The sequence below is a fragment of the Girardinichthys multiradiatus genome, chromosome 5, assembly GCF_021462225.1.
Source record: "Girardinichthys multiradiatus isolate DD_20200921_A chromosome 5, DD_fGirMul_XY1, whole genome shotgun sequence".
Taxonomy (NCBI): domain Eukaryota; kingdom Metazoa; phylum Chordata; class Actinopteri; order Cyprinodontiformes; family Goodeidae; genus Girardinichthys; species Girardinichthys multiradiatus.
In genome coordinates, this window is record NC_061798.1 from 51,230,892 (window position 1) to 51,246,439 (window position 15,548).

Here is a 15,548-nt window from a genome sequence, read left to right on the forward strand (position 1 = left end):
ACAGATGTCTAATTTGTTCCTTCAGATTAACATTTATCCAGCTCTGCTGTTAGCCGACTCAGCGGGATCAGTAGGTCTCCAACCAGTGGAAATTTGTCATTTCTAGCTTTCCCTCCCCATGTTGATGTGCCTGTGGGCAAGGCACTGAACCCCGGGGTGCCTGCAGATGTGTGTGAAGTGTGCAGCAACAACCTTTTATCACAACTGTTCTGCTGATGGACTTAAACAACTTAAAACTGTGTGGTAATGAAAGCTATAGCTCCCAATCTGGGAGGTCATGAGAAACAAATGGGTCCGTTAATGTTAATGAAGTAAATCTAAAAACCTCCCAAGTTTCTGAAGAACAGGAAGAAGAAACAAACACGGTTTTCTTCCTGTCTGATTAAAGCGTGACCTTAGAAGAGACATACTGCATTTTCCTGCTCCCACAGCAACATCACACTGCTGCAGCCATGTTTTCATTTTAAAGCGACTAGATCTCATCTGGACCGACAGCCTGAGGAGCCGAAGAGTGAAGGAATCATCTCTGGGAAATCTACACATCAGCTGCTCCAAATTCACCCAGATGCTCGAAGAAATTACAAAACAAACCAGTGAAGGTCTGCTGAAGGTTCTGTCTCGGTTTATCTGGGAAGAAATTGGAACATTTTCCAATTTGGAGACAAGATTCATACTTTAAACTTCAGGAATAAAACTTCCCAACAGTGTGTGTGTGTTAACCTGTCTGATGGAGACATCAGATAAAAATACACCCGAGCAGACACACAGAAACCAAGAGGACAGATGTCCAGGCTGGACCCCCACCTGTAGTCCCCCAACCCACGTCAGTACGGGTCAGGACATACATTTGATTAAAGTTCATTAATCTCACTGCTTTACTTTGATTAAACCAGAGGAGCAGTTTTCAGAAACTCTCCATCAGCTACATACATGATTAAACATGAGGGTTGTTATTGAAAGCTTTTCTCTCTACATATTATACCGATAATAAATAACATTTACCAGTCTGCTCCTGCTGTCATAATAAGGTGACCAGATTTCTGATATCAAGTCCGGGGACATTTCCAGCTCCGAGATTAAAATAATTAAATATTATCAAGATAAAATGAAAACATTGGTTCAGCTGCGGTCTCATTTATTCTAAAATATTTATTCATAATTAAACAATAAAAATCAAGTGTAATGGGAGGAAAGTGTCTATCCACACTGTTGTTAGCATTTCCTAAGAGTAATGAAATTGATAAAGTAAATGTAATGTCTGCCAAGTTCCCTCTCCTCCTTGTTCTTTCTAACACTCTTAGCTTTACTATCTTTTCAATCTGTTCTAAAACAGACATAATCACATAATAACATATACTGAAAAATTACAGTTTAACAAATAAAATCTAATTTTAGTTTCAGATACCATTTAGAAGTTGGTTTATTTTAGATGAGAAACTAGGGCAATCCTAATATAATCTTATAAATATTAACGTTTCTTTAATTCTTTGACTAGTTTCCTCAGCTGATGAAATGGCAAAATCAGTATATTTGGCAAAACCCCAACAATTTTTACTCGGAGCTACAAGCTACTAGAACAGAAGAAAAACACATTTAACCAGATGATTCTTTCTCTTCATGAAGTTCTTGCCTCATTCCATTTTTTGTAAGGAACAAACTGAGGAGACAAACCAGCCTGAAGGTCACAAATCACAACAATATACTAACAAAAAACTCCTGAGTAGATCTCCAAATATAAACTAAATATCACCCAGAAGATCCAGAACATCTCACTGCAGGGTCCACATTCCCAAATCAGGCAGAACTTTTTGATCTCTGTTCTTATTTCTCCTCACTCAGCTGCAGCAACTCTCTGCGCTCTCCTCCTGCCTTTTTGTGGTTCTGTTCATTCATCTAAGCTTTCTGACCCGGTTTCACCCAACATCTTTTTTTCTCATTCACAGAACGGTAAAATGGGGGCGTTTCCGGGTATATGGAGGACGTTATAAAAACATGCTGGACTTACATCAGGAGGTTTTCTTTCAAAGGCAACAGGCAAAGAATGATGTATGAGAGTCAGAACTTACACAGAACCGCGGCCACAACCGCTGGAATAAAGCTCAGAGTCCAAGATGCCATAACACCGTAAAGGCAGGTCCAGAAGCAGGCTCAGTACCAGGTCCAGGTGTTTTCAGATTTGAGCTGCCCCAATAAACTTTGCTGGACCTTTCCTCGACAGGATGTTCATGATTGTGTTTGATTCATATTCAAAGTGGTTGGAGGTATTTCGTATGCTACGCATCACACCACAAGCCACGATTACAAAGCTGAAGAGACTGTTTGCTTCATATGGACTCCCGGAACAAATAGTCACAGACAATGCCACCACTTTCACATCTGCAGAGTTCCAAATGTTTGTGACACAAAATGGCATTTTGCACACAACAGGCGCACCGGGACACCCTGCGCAAACGGTTTGGCTGAAAGATATGTGCAGACATTTAAAGTGGGCATGAAAAAAACTAGCCAGCCGCTCATGCGGCATTGAGGACAAACTTTCATTGTTTTTGCTGCAGTACCGTATTACGCCGAACTGCACAACGGGTCAGTCTCCAGCAGAATTGTTCTTGCACAGACACATCCGCACCAGGCTGGATTTCATCAAACCTAACATCAAGGAGACTGTTCGCAAGAAGCAGTATCGACAAAAAGCTCAACATGACCTCACTGCTGTGGACCGTTCTTTTTCTGTTGCTGATTCGGTGTATCTTCGCAACACAGAGGAAGGAGTTCACAAGTGGATACCTGGACAGGTGGTAAGACAAACTGGTCCAGTCTCTTATGAAGTAAAAGAGCGGTACTCGAGCACTGTGCACAGACGACATGTGGATCAGCTTCGTACCCAAACTGTAGCTGAACCAGAGATCAAGGACCCTGAAACACCAACACAAGAGCAAAGTGATGTAAACATTACACCTGAACAAAGTGCTCTGGAGTCTGGGGTGCACCCCACTGTTTCCCCAGATACTTCTGTGGTTGTGAGGCGTTCCACGCGACCAAATACGCCAAAACGATATCTGGAATAACTTTGTGTTTATCTAGGCATAACAGTTCTAAATGTTGTGTTCAGTTATTATTCTTGTTGCATTATGGGTTACATCTGAGTTTAGATGCAGAGATAAACAGAAAGAAAAAAAAAAATATTTGGGTCATTGTTTGGTTCTATATGAATATGCACGTAAGCTGAAATAAGTGACTTTAGTTTATTTTAGTTAATGTAGATAAAAAATTTATTTCCATCTAAAAGGGGATGATGTGGTGATTATTGTGGTGAGTACACTCACCAGCCTCTTTATTAGGTACACCTTGCTAGTACCGGGTTGGACCCCCTTTTGCCTTCAGAACTGCCTTAATCCTTGGTGGCATAGATTCAACAAGGTACTGGAAACATTCCTCAGAGAGTTTGGTCCATATTGACATGACAGCATCACACAGATGCTGCAGATTTGTCGGCTGCATCCATGATGTGAATCTCCTGTTCCACCACATCCCAAAGGTGATCTACTGGATTGACATCTGGTGACTGTGGAGGCCATTTGAGTCCAGTGAACTCATCGTCATGTTCAAGAAACCAGTCTGAGATGATTCGTGCTTTATGACATGGCGTGTTATAGTGGTTTTCTGCTTATGATGTGAAATAATATGCTGAACATTAGATTCCCAGTCTGATGTCCCAGCACACGGGTCGATTAAATGATTAGATCTGAACAGACTGGCGGTTCTGAAACTTCTCAAACTGAGGAGGAACATTTTTCAAGAACGCACATCAACAAAAGGCAAAACTTAAAACACATTAGTGATGTGAAAAGCATCAATGTTGATTCTTATTCATTAACAATTCCCACTAATTTTTTATCATTAGCAATATTAATCCTGATTTCATAGTAGTACTGGTATTTTTTCACTTTTTTACATTTATTTATTGTCACATGTTAACACATCTGTATGACCTCATACCTGCTGCAGACAGTTTGAAACAGGCCCGTCTGGGAAATAAGACCTTGTATCTCAGTGAGAGCAGCTGCTGCTGTGGAAGGTGGAAAAATAAACTCTGGATTTTATTTAAATGAAATCAGACTTTAAATCCACAACTCATGATTTTCACGGTTAAAGTTAATACCATATTTTCATCTTTATTCACAATCCAAAGAAACAGAGGCCAAATCCACAGAAAAAGGAAACATATTTGAATCCTCAACACGTCTGTAACATGGCATCAAACCACAGAAACATGACAAGGTAACATACTGACTGCTACTCATGCTCACAGCCTGAATGAATCTGAGACCAAATATCTGATGCCCTGAGGTGGACATTGTCTCTAATATTGAATTAATTGTTAATGCTGCAAAGTGGATCTGACTCTGACATCTACAGTATATGTTGACTTCCTGTAAACGTGTAGCTTAGTGTTAACCTGTCATGCCTTTAAACAAAGCTGGGGCTGGATTGTTGCTCTGGATTATTTGAATAATTCATCAGTGTTGCCTGTTATCAGTCAGGATGTTTGTTCTTCCTCATAAACTAAGCCATGTTTTCAGCATTGTTCCCTTTCCAAGATTTAGATTTTTCCACACGCAGATTGTCGTCTACCAGAAAGAAAAACAGGCAGGTGTGTTCGCTGTAGCAGGAAATGGGATCATCTCATGTCAAAATAAGAAGTCAAAACATTTGCTTCTTAAATATTCAGACAGAAACAATCCTGAAGCTCACTGAATGCCTCATGATGCTTTCAGGCAGACATGCAGTCAGGAATCACAAGGTGCCTGAATACTTACATTTTATTTATATCAAATTCAGAGTTTGAGTTGTTTTTCTTACAGTTATTATTAAGACATAAGTTTTCATCACAGTTTCATCTAAACTAAAGTAGCTGGAAGTCAGACTTTTAATCTAATCTTTGTGTTATAAAGCTGTGCAGTACCAAAAAATGAATGGAGGTGTGACTATTTCTTCTTTTATGGCCTAAAACAAGGTATTTAATAACTAATCAGCAATGGATCCTAAAGAAAGTCCGATGGGAGCCATGGAAGACTGTGGAAAAGATGGTGGGCTTCCAGAGAACTTCCACCACACTGCCTCCCCTCTCCCATCGTCTTCAACAACACTGTGTCTACTGTGGATCACCTCCGGTTCAGCTGGCATTAAAATGGTTGAGCCACTTTTCACCGTGGGCCAGAAAATCGTCTCCTTCTCTAAACAAACACATGCCTGCTCTGCAGTGTTGCATAACCCCACCGATCCTAATAATCATGAAGGTACATAAAGACAACTAATTCAACCTGGTCTTCTTCATCTGTCTGGTCAGATTCAAATTTAAACAGATGAAACAGGTTGTTGTGTTTCTGTGTTTCTCCTACACATTCAAAGTTAGGTTCACAGGTAAATATCTGCTGACATTAACCTGTTTTGACAGATTTTTAGAAATATCACAGAGGGAATCCATCTATTCCTTTCTTTACACCCATTTATTGCCGGTAGGGTCTCAGGTGGGCGGGGACCCCATAAGGACAGCCTGCCAGCATACCAGGGATGTTTTAGGGACACTCCTTGTTTGAAAAGCGATTCCAAGTCATTTGAGCTTACAGGGGTTTGCTGGTACTGTGACTGTCGGACTTTGCAATCTCACCTATCGTTTTTCCTGACAGTGACGGCTATTTCTGAAAGTCAGCTTTACATATTGCTTCAGCACGAAGTTAAAGATATCCATTAGTAAGTCCTGACGGCATATGACCTTCATAATTTAATTATAAGATGTATCTGACTCGACACAAACACCTCCAGTCTTGCCTCACGTCTGGCTTCTGCTCATAACTTCATGTGGAGCAGTTTGCTAAATGCTAGGCTAACGTTAGCCTGTTTCCTCTCTGTTTTGATATGACTTGTTGACAATTTGGCTCGTAACGTTTTTCAGTTCAGCTTCAGTTAATCAAGTGCAGAAACATTTACTGAAGAAATTATTTTCGCTGTGTAGAAACGTAGCACTTTACGTTGGATGTGACTTCATTTAATGAGAAGTATTTCAGCTGCTGCCTAGATGACAGACAGGAAAGTGCAGCAATCAACGCAGTCTCTCTTTCACTGTGAACATCAATGTAAAGGGCGAAACTTACCAACTTAGCACAGAAAAACAAGCTTTAATTTTTAAATCTGGTTGCACAAAATGTGACCACGTCTTACAGGCTAATATATCTGCAGCTGTCTTTAGATCAGAAAGCAGAGAAACTACAGGGATCAGGAGTAGAGCTTCATCAGGGAGGCACATCTGAAAATGTATGAAGTTGTGATCCAGACAGTCAATAGTTTGACTTTCTATGTTCCATCATAATTTCACCTGAAATGCTTATCCAGATCAGTATTTCCAATCAGTGAGGAACATTTGCATAGAATTTGCATCAGAGGAAAGCCGGGAAGTGGTTTAGCCCCTAAAGCTACAGTAACAGTTGTCTGCATCTTGTTACACCTCAGCCGGAAACACAAACCCTCAAACCAGAGAAATCTGATCCAGCAGGGAGAGATTATTTTTTTGCACAGACCGCAGAATGCATTTATCATAATAACAGTAAACCATCAGATCAGTACTTCTGTCCATGTTGGGAGCTCAGACTGTTGATCACAGACAACAGTTCATTGGATCCTGGTTCAGTATTTTTAATTTTTGTGTGAAAAGTGTCATCTGGAGCTCTTTTACTTTTAGGAAGTCCCTAAAAACAGAACAAGCTGGAGAAGTGAGCTCCATTTAAAATGTCAGCTTTTCCTTTTGTTAGTTGGACCTTTTTTCACCACATGTGCATCAAGTGACAGAATAATAGCTGATCTACGTGTTGCTTTAAAGACAGTCAAACATCCAGGCCTCAGAGTTTAAATGTAGACATTCCTGGACATTTCCACCTCAGCCGGCACGTAGTCGTTGGGTATTTATGCCAAGTGTCCATGGCAACAGGCTCCAAATTCCCCTGAAAGCTAAAGACACACCCTGAAGTACACATTGTCTGCTAATTGTCACCATCACACCATCACAGAAGGAGGAATTTAAAGCTCTGGGTTAGGATCAAACTGAAAAAACTTTACACCAGCCTAAAATAGTCACAGTGAGCAACAGCTAAACACAGAGCAGTTCTGTTCATCTGTTCTAGAAAGGAAGCTGATAAATGTTTAAAATATCTCAGGATATTGAAGCAATGCAACAAGAAGACGCCGAGGTTTGTAGAAGCAGATTCAGACTTTTTTTGAAAAGTTCTTTAGGATCATAACGTTTCCAAACATTCAGTGCCCCTAAAGACAAAAGTCAATTTTTCTCCTCCTCACATCTTGTGACCAGTGACTCATCATCCTGTTGATCAGTAGCTAGAAGGGGCCACAGCTGACACACCTAATATGTATGAGGTGTTCAGCAGGAAGTTTGTTTGTCATTTTAATTTGCTTAAATGTAGGTCATAAAAGCAAAACCCAGCTATTATCCAACACTCTACGAGCATAGATACAATCCTTTAGAAGCTCAGCCGGTGGATGAAAATCATTAACCATAAATTACTTGAGAAAAAACACAGACGGAGGAAGAGAGCTGGATGTCTCGGTCTCACGTTCCTCCTAGACAGCTTTGAACCGACTTTCTTCTGAAGGCAGCCGTGTAAATACACTGCAGAGGTTACACAAAACACAAAACCACAACCTGCCACTGTTCAGTGTGCAGTAAATGACTTCCAGTATTTCAACACCAGTTTATCTATTATAATCTGCAGTAAAAACACAGAAAGTGCAACACAGCAAACAGAAATATCTCATAAATGTACAAAGAAGTATTCAAACTGAAAACACCAACCTAAAGTAAGAGGTAGGTACCCTCAGGGTTGGTTTTAAACAGTATCCCAGGGATTATAATTACAGGCTGACAAGTTGGTTTGATTCAGAGCGGTGCAACAATGATGAGTCTGTTTGACTGAATCTCAGTGAATATGGAAACAATCTGTTATAGTTAATGGACAAACAGAGAGGTAAAAGTGTCCAATAAAGGCTAAAGCAACAAAACCTCCACATCAAGACTGTGTGTACAAAAATCTGAGGTCAAAATATAATTTAAAAAATCCAGAAAAATAATCCACTCAGCAAATATAAAAATGAAAATTTACTCCAGTAAGAATCAAAGTTTTAAAAATATATGAGTAAAAGACCAGGTACAGTGACGTGGAAAAGTATTTACCCCCTTTTCTCTTTGTTTGTAACTGTTTTAAACCAGCTGGGCCCTGTGTGAAAAAGTAATCACCTCCTGAACCTAGAAACTTGTTCCACCTTTAACATCTCTGGGGAGGAATGTTGACCTACTCTGCTTTGCAGAATTGATTTAAATCAGACATATTATAGGGTTTTCCAGCATGAACGACCTATTTAGGGTTATGCCACAGTATCTCAATAGAATATAAGTGTAGACTTTGACTAGGCCACTCAAAGCCATCATGTTGTTTACTTGTTGACTTGCTGGTGTGCTTTGAATCATTGTTCTGCTGCAGAACCCAATTAAACTTGAGGCTAAGGTCACAAACTGCTGGCCGGACATTCATCTAGAGGATTTTCTGCCGTTAGAACAGAATTCATGGCTCAGTCAGTCACGGTAAGTCTTCCAGCTCCGGAAGCAGCAAAGCAGTCCCAGACCATCACACTACCACCCCCATGTTTGACTGGAGGCACAGCTTTTATTTTTGTCCTATCAGTCCACAGGTTATTTTCCCATAAGTCTTGTGGATCATCAAGATGTTTTTTGGTAAATTTGAAACGGATTGTTGTGTCTTCTTAGGTCAGGAGTGGTTCTGGCCTTGGAACTCTCCCATGGAGGCCATTTGTGCCCAGTATCTTTTTTTATTGTTGAATCATGACCTCTGACCTTAACTGAGGCAGTTACTTAACGAATTAACGAGGGACAGAATTGCACCTGAAACCAGATATTTACATACACTACATAAAAGACAGAGTTGTTTTTTTCTTCGTCTGACTAAACTTTTCCTATTTTAGATCAGTTAGGATCACGAGAATGATTTCTATTTGTTTAATTACAGAATAATAATAATAAAATCACACCTGTGTTAAAATCTCTCCATTGGCTGCCTGTTATGTATCGTATTCAGTTTAAAGTTTTAATGCGAACTTTTCAAGCCCTACATGGACAGGCTCCTTCCTACATTTGTGACCTAATTAAGCCTTACAGCTCGACTCGTAGTCTGAGGTCATCTGGACAGAACCTTTTAATGGTTTCACAAACCCTTTTTAAAGCAAGGGGTGACCGTTCTTTTAAGGCTACTGCTCCTGGACCCTGGAATGAACTTTCTCTCGAGCTGCGCTCTCTGGACTCAGCAGATGTGTTCAAAAAGCTCCTTAAAACCTACTTGTTTAGACGAGCATTCCAGTCTTAACTGACCTAATGTTGCTACTTTATGTTGTTCCATTTTAATGTTTTTTATTAAATGTTTTGATCACTGTGAAGCACTTTGTGACTCTGTGTCTGTGAAAAGTAAATCAAATTTACTTACTTACTTATAATGAAATGACTTTCTTTTTTATTTGTCCAGATTTATAAATGCTTACACATTTCCTCAGTTTTGGGCAGAACCGCCTTTGGATCAGATATTTCGGGTATCTGTCCAGCAGCTTCTCACAACAGTTTGCTGGAGTTCTGGGCCTTACAGTGAGTTTCCATCCAAAAAAACAACCATATAAGTTTATCTCTTCAGAGAACTGATTCATGTTTTAAACACTAAATATAAAACCAGCCACATAAATTAACTACTGAGGCAAATAACTAACCACAGAGGCATCATGGGAAATTATCTCCCAGCCCCTGCTATTAACACTGACGTCCAGCACATGGCTGCTGGTGGTGAAAGTTTAATAGTGTGTAAATAGTATTATCATGTGGGCCGGTGTGCAACAAGTGGTGAGAGGTTCAGCAGCTCCTCTGTTACAGAGCGGTTTATTTAATCACAGTTAAATGACTTCCACTTATCCGGAGATAAGACAGTGAGTCACTCTGAGTTTATTTCTGCCTCATAGAAACTGAATCAAGACGCACAGAAGGACAAATTACCAGGAATATTCTCAGCTCTTCTGCAGACGAGCAGATTTTATGTTTTAGAAATATGTCAGGAGGGTAATATTACTTTATTTCTCAGTGCTTAATCTACAACCAAGAAACTTGTGTCATTTTATCTGGGAACCCTCAAATTCCTAAAGAATGAGAAAAACATTGATTCATAATCCTACAGGTCGGTTTTTACTATGAAGCACAGGCTCATCAATACAACAGGTTGCATCTTTGGTGGCTCCGCTCCTCCAGACATTAATAACAGGTTTGCTGGTTCTAAAACTCGCATTATTTTCACGTTTCACCACAGTTATCATCCCAAAGGTTTCTGCTGAGATGTTTCCATTTGAAATGGATCAAATACGTGTTGACCTGAACATCCTGCTCAGAAGAACGCCGCAACAAGAAGGCACGACAAAAGAAACACAGGAGGGAAGGATAAAAAAGGAACCTGGAAAGTACTTCTCTAAATTGTAAAAGCAGAATAAAAAGACATGATTTTGCTTTTTTCCATAATATACTTCAGATTATTATTCCGGTAATATATTGTTCTTGTGGGAATGTTGTTCATTTCTTGTATTGTACATGGTGTCAGAGGTCTGTCAAGTTAGTAAGATCTGTGGTTATTTTCCTCAGTTTAAACACCCCGAGCTGCTGATTTATATCAGGAGTTCAACAGATTCAGAAGTCAGGCCACATTCCTTCTTGACAGCCTCTGCCGGATCTATTGGCCAAGCAGGAAGCAGGTTGGCTAGGTACCTGAACCGATGAGCAAGGCAGACCCTGGACCAGGTGAGACAGAGAACCCTACTAAACTACTGGACATGTTTGAAAGCTTCAGACAGAGGTGGCAAGGCCCAAGTGAAAGTTTTGACCACTTTGTAAAGGATTTAAGATTGGTTTTCATGGACTTTGAGTAGGCTGATGCTGATGACATGTTAGTCAATGCAATAATTGTGGGAATCTGTGAAAGAGTGCAAGCAAGGCTTCTTGGTAGAGATGAGGATAGAGATCCTCAGTCTCTGAGAGACAAATAGAGATGATGGTTTCACCCATCCAGGTAACTCTCCAAGCTGTGACAAACATCCTCTATGAGGTCAGAATTCTGCCGAAAAGGCACATGTGCAATAAATACTCATAGGAGCAGCTTTATTTATTTCACACGGACGTAAACGACTCTCCACGTGCATTTTTTATTATTATTTTTTTTTTTTACCACGCGTCTGGTTAAAACGTCACGCAAAAAAACGCCGGTTTATAAGTCAGGACGTCGTCAAATACGGTGAAATCCCCATTAAGGACCGTTTAATGCAGCGTTTTAAGAGAACCCACTGAACTCTGAAAAAAACAGTGTTTTTCTGGTCATTGAACGCATTCAGTGTCCTGACAAAGCAGTTTTTTTTAATAAAACGACGTTTTCTCAAATGAATCAGGGCCCTGCCCACACTCTTTTTATCCAATTCATTTTACTTCCAGCCTCCCAGTGAGAGATCATAACAGATCGACTGTCCTGAAAAGAGATCTGATGTTTTTGTCTGATAGATTTCATATATTCTGCAGCACTCAGTGTCAGTGTTTGCTTCTGTAATCATTTCAATATTTATTTTAATGTCTTTAAAGTCAAAAGCAGAGAAAAAATACACAAGAATTGTCTGAAACAAGTGAAGACTAACATGACATTTTGAGAATGATTGAAAATCCAGACCCAGTTTTTTGTTTTAATTTGTAATAATACAAAACGAGTTAGAGGATTATTTTTCAGAGACCCATTTTTACCGCAACAATGTACCATAGGGAATGCTTAATTTTAACATGAAAGGCTTCTGCAAACACCACTACATTATAGTTTTATATGTAAAGTATTTTGAACAGTTTTTTGTTTCATTTTCTTATTATTGTAACTGGACTTTGAGAGACTTGTATAAGTAATGATAAAGAGCCCCGGGATAATTATTTAGGGCTGTGACATGCCTTATGTTATGGGTCTAGCACTATTTATTAAATAATAACCAATAAAGACATCATCATTTAAAAGCAACAGCCTATAACAATAATGACATAATAACAGAATACAAATCAGATTGGCATACCTTGCGCATGCTTGTTAGACAGATATAGTTGTCGGTTTGCGGTACGCGTATCTCGATCTGACGATGTATGCTGACTGGACAGAACATCGGTCTGGCACCAGGGGATTCCGCCCCTGGTAGCTTTACAAAATAAAAGTGTCACAAAATAAAACTGCATTATGAAATAAATAAATAAATACATCTTTAAGTAATTAAACAAATCTTGAAATGAATTAAATAAAACAAGATAAAAATTTCTTTCAACATAATTATTTTGTTTTATTTCATGGAATATTTATTAATAATTTATTAATAGAAGTATTTATTTATTTAATTTTGAATGAAACAGCTCTCCATATAAATGCACACACGTTTATCATTGAACATGGACGTATACATTTGTAATTAGTTTGCATCTACCGTTCCCCATTAGCTGCAGTAAAACTACAGCTATTCTTACTAGAGTCCAACACAATAATATTTACAACAATATAGACAAAAACAAAGGCAGAGATTTTTTACACTTCCCCTTTACACAATCTATTACGATTATTCTTTCTACATTACAGAAAGATATACATATTCTGTGTCCATCCACACAAACACATGTATACATACCCATGTACATACATACATATGTGTATATGTGAAAAATGTTTAACAAATCTGCTATTTTTAAAGTCAAATTCTTCCCCCGCCTTTAAAAAACCTCAGTTCTTCTACATAAATACAGAAAATCAGGGACTTTCTTAAGCTAGAGTCCAGGCATTAAGCAGTAACAAAGCTGGTGTTTTATGAACCTCATTCAGACACACTGACTGAAACACGAGGCTTAAACCTGAGTGAGGAACAGAACCATGAGCGATCCAAGCACAGCAGCAGGACAGGTGGTTCTTCTCATGAGTCAGCAGAGATGTCTGAGCTGCAGGACTCCATATTTCCATGAGTTGAGTAAGTTTTCTTCAGGAAGCATGAGGGCACAACGCAACAGGAAGTGGTTATCCAAAGAAAGCGAGTTCATTTAGGACGTGATGGTTTCCAGCCGTGATTCCAGCCCTGACCTGATTAAAACCAGTTAGGACCAGGCATAGCTATCTGCTGCTGAGAAGAAGTGCAGCCAGAATTGATTTCTGGGGATTCTGACAGGCCAACAAGCTCTGGGCTGCAGAAAAAATGGTTGCAGGTCTGATGAGTATAAATGATCAAATTATCTGGCTTCAGGAGACGCCTGTAAGGTCAGAGGAAGCAACAAGCTGCAACAATAAAGAAGGTTGTTTTGAGGCAGCATTTTTTTTGTTCAAATGTAATAATCTGCTCTGGCTCAGATGGCTGCCGGCGGGGCCTGTGGGCTCGTCACTGCAGCTTCCTGGGGTTTCTGCACCGTGGCTGCTGGGTGGTTCCATTGGACTCTCCTCTGCTCTTCTCTTGGGGGGGTTGCGTTAGTCCCAGCAGTGGTTCTCCTGGGGTTCCTGTGCTCTGGGGTGGCCTTTGGATGTCTGTGGCTCAGATCTCCTCCATGTCTGTCTCGGGTTCAGGGGGCAGGTCTGTGGTACCTCACACTCACTATAGCATATTTTTATAGTTAGACCTTACATATCCAAGCACACTCACACTTACACCCACAGGTGTTTAGATTCAGGTGTTGAGTACCGTGCACCTTTCAGTAAAATAGCTGTTATTATAAATGTTTCTGCAGGTGTAGAAGCAAGCAGGGTGTTATCTTGTATTCCCTTCATCCTTCACTCTCTCTATTCTTTTCTCCTTCTCTCCTTTTTGCCCCACCTCTCTCTCTCTTGTGCTTCTTATTTTTCCCCTTTTGTTTCTGTCTCCAAGTCCATAACAATTGAAATAATCCCAAAGCAGTTTCTAATAGTTTCTTTTATGAATAACAGTGGAGCATTATAGCGACAGCCGTAATGCTCCCCTTGTGAAAATAAATCTGCTGGGCTTCTTCAATTCTGACTGCTATTCTGCCGGAGAGGACACGGTAAAAACAACATGTAATAAAGGATTGCTGAAAGGTACTTAGTTATGGTGAGAAAAGGTTCATGTTTTTGTCCCCATAGGTTGTAGAAAACTGGAACTGGAGACGGATTTACACAAGAACCCCCTTATCCACACGATAACGAACCCTGATTCTCTTTTAAGATCCGATTAATTAGCCTCTTAGAAATCTTAGGGTAAGATATGGTTACGCTGCAGCTGCAGGAAAATGTTCCCTCAGCCATGGCTGATGCTGCTGCTGGGTGTAATAGATAAAAACAATTAGATTTGCTTTCTTTTAATAATAATAATGTAATAATCCTTCAGCTCTACCGTGAACAGAGGCGTTGTTAGTTTCCTGAAACGATGACGGCTCATCCCAGGCTAGAAATGTTCATCCAACAGTGGTAGAAACTTTAGGAACGTAGAACATGTTGCTCCTTAACTTGTAGCCGGACTCTTTGAAAGAACCTGAACTAAACAAAAATGTGTACAATCCTTTTACTTTCACTGCTTTTGTTGATTTTCTGCTTTTTAGTCCCATAATTCTGACATTTAAATCATACATCGACACACATTACATGAATAAACAGACAGAAATCAAATTGAATGATCCTCCATGTTTTCAGGTCCTCTTTAAGGTTTTTGTTGTTTCTTTTGCCTGTTTTCTGATTTTTAGATCTGAATTTGGGTACAAATTTATGAAATATATTCGAAATGCAAACGACTGCTTAGACAAATGTAGATATAATGATATTTTAGGTGCATGACGCAGAATTTGAGTCCATTTTGAATTTGATCCTTCGTGAGCTCGGGACCTGTGGGATTTTACGTTGGTGGGAGACATGAAACTGGCTTCTCTTTTGTTTCCCCTTTAGTTCAGGTTTTAATGTGCTTTCATTGTTTTATGTAAGATTTAATAAGTTGTACCGTCGGGAATGATTCTATCTGAGCAACCTGTCACAAAATAAACTGACTTTAAAGTTTTTGTTAAAGAGAAAGAAACAACCGTTTAAAACTAGAGGAATCTGAGACTTCAGTAAGAAGCAGATGTGATAAAAAGCCAACTGGCTTCCAAGAAGGACTCTAGGATCAGGCTGCCGTCCAACATCATGTGACCAGTGACTCATCACCTCTGCAGCCATTTTACTGCCAGTTTCTCAAGAGGACATCTTAGGTAGACACAGGAGGAAACAAGCTAAAGAAACACGAAGGTTAAAAAGCTTCACCTGGAGGAATGAAGCTGAACCCTGAGCGAAAACGCAGTTGAGATCCTGACAGCGAACATGTTTCACAGCTAAACTGTTAAAACTATGAGTTACAGAATAAACTATTCAAGACATAAAAGCTGCCATAAAATACTGCTTTAAACACTGCTGAGCATC

At 39.6% G+C, this 15,548-nt stretch overlaps 1 protein-coding gene across 7 annotated transcripts in view; it reads right to left on the minus strand.

Annotated features, from left to right (window-relative positions):
* LOC124867993 overlaps positions 1 to 15,548 on the minus strand; it is a 40,759-nt gene that overhangs the window by 16,038 nt on the left and 9,173 nt on the right. Inside the window, exon 1 of one of the 7 annotated variants that reach the window (XM_047364757.1) lies at positions 12,202 to 12,329. The exons of the other annotated variants lie outside the window; for them this stretch is intronic. The gene's annotated coding sequence lies outside the window, so the exon portion shown is untranslated. Of the gene's footprint in view, positions 1 to 12,201; positions 12,330 to 15,548 lie in introns of those variants that run through there. 7 annotated transcript variants of the gene reach the window in all.